Raw genomic sequence first — 1184 nt, forward strand, 5'->3', positions numbered from 1 at the left:
TTAACGGTAAGACTAGCATTTATATATATATATATATATATATATATATTATAATGGGTGGATAATTTACAAGTAAGTGATGCATGATTGTCTTAAAATTAAGATTAAGAGGTACACTCTATATATATGCATGAAACTATAAATCATAAATCAGTTTTTTTTCTTTATTATGAATCGCCAACATGGCATGTTATTTGACCATTGGATTGCTTTGCAGTTTTGTCATGGATTGCCACCATGGCAGACTCTTTGAATGTTGCATTATTTTTTATATTATATCTCACACTCATCTTTAAGTAGCAAAACTGCCAGGGAGAAGTCTCACACATGTATGTCGACCTTACCTCTCTCACATTCAAACCCACTTTTCTCTCTGCGTTCATCAAACCCATTTCCATCTATTTATATCTAGAAACCTTACAACCACCACTCATGGGGCGCAGATACACAAAACCTTCAAGAGAATTTACGACCACCTCTTCCACCGAGTTCAACGTTCCGGCACGCCGCTATCCGAATTCTCCATAGATGTTGGCAAAACCCTAGATCAAAAAAGCCAACAACCACCGGTAGCTACCAAATTGTCGGTTCCTCTCTCTTTTTGCACATCTTTCTCCGAAAAACCCGACAACCACCATTTAAATACGGGAAACCCTATACTACAAACCAAAAAATAACCGGATCTAAACCGTCGACGGCAAATTGGCCTTTATTATCAGCTTCTGCAGCCATCACTATCATCTTCGGCTCTTTCTACCTTTTAATCTTGCAAATGCTTTTTCATTAATTTTTGTGCGTATATGTGATGTGCATGTTATATATCTAGGTATGCTATAGATTTATATGGTATATGTTTGTGTGTCTGATTTATTTTGGTGTTTTTTTGTTATCTCAGGTCCAGATATCAAGCAAGAACCACACATGAAGACAGATATGGATGTTTCACTTCAATAACATTAATTCTGGTTATCGAATCAAAGGAAGATCTACTCAGATCTGATTTTTTTTGTTTTCCTAAATATTTCTTCGTGAATATTATATAGATCTGTGAGTAATACATGAAACTGTGCATGCTACAGATCTATGTGTATGTGTATGATCTAAAACTTTCCTTTTGATTATAAAGTAGAATGTGATATGGAGAAACACGGAAATAATATTTAGATTTTATATAGTCTCTAAAA

General features: G+C 34.6%; 1 long non-coding RNA gene across 1 annotated transcript; it reads left to right on the forward strand.

Annotated features, from left to right (window-relative positions):
- Positions 1 to 304: 304 nt before the first annotated feature.
- LOC145167373 (uncharacterized) lies at positions 305 to 1184 on the forward strand. The gene is made up of 2 exons (XR_013741110.1): positions 305 to 792; positions 896 to 1184. It is a non-coding gene; the product is annotated as an uncharacterized LOC145167373 (long non-coding RNA).

This window comes from Lactuca virosa, chromosome 3, assembly GCF_052849685.1.
Source record: "Lactuca virosa cultivar CGN04683 chromosome 3, Lactuca_virosa_CGN04683_v6, whole genome shotgun sequence".
NCBI lineage: Eukaryota > Viridiplantae > Streptophyta > Magnoliopsida > Asterales > Asteraceae > Lactuca > Lactuca virosa.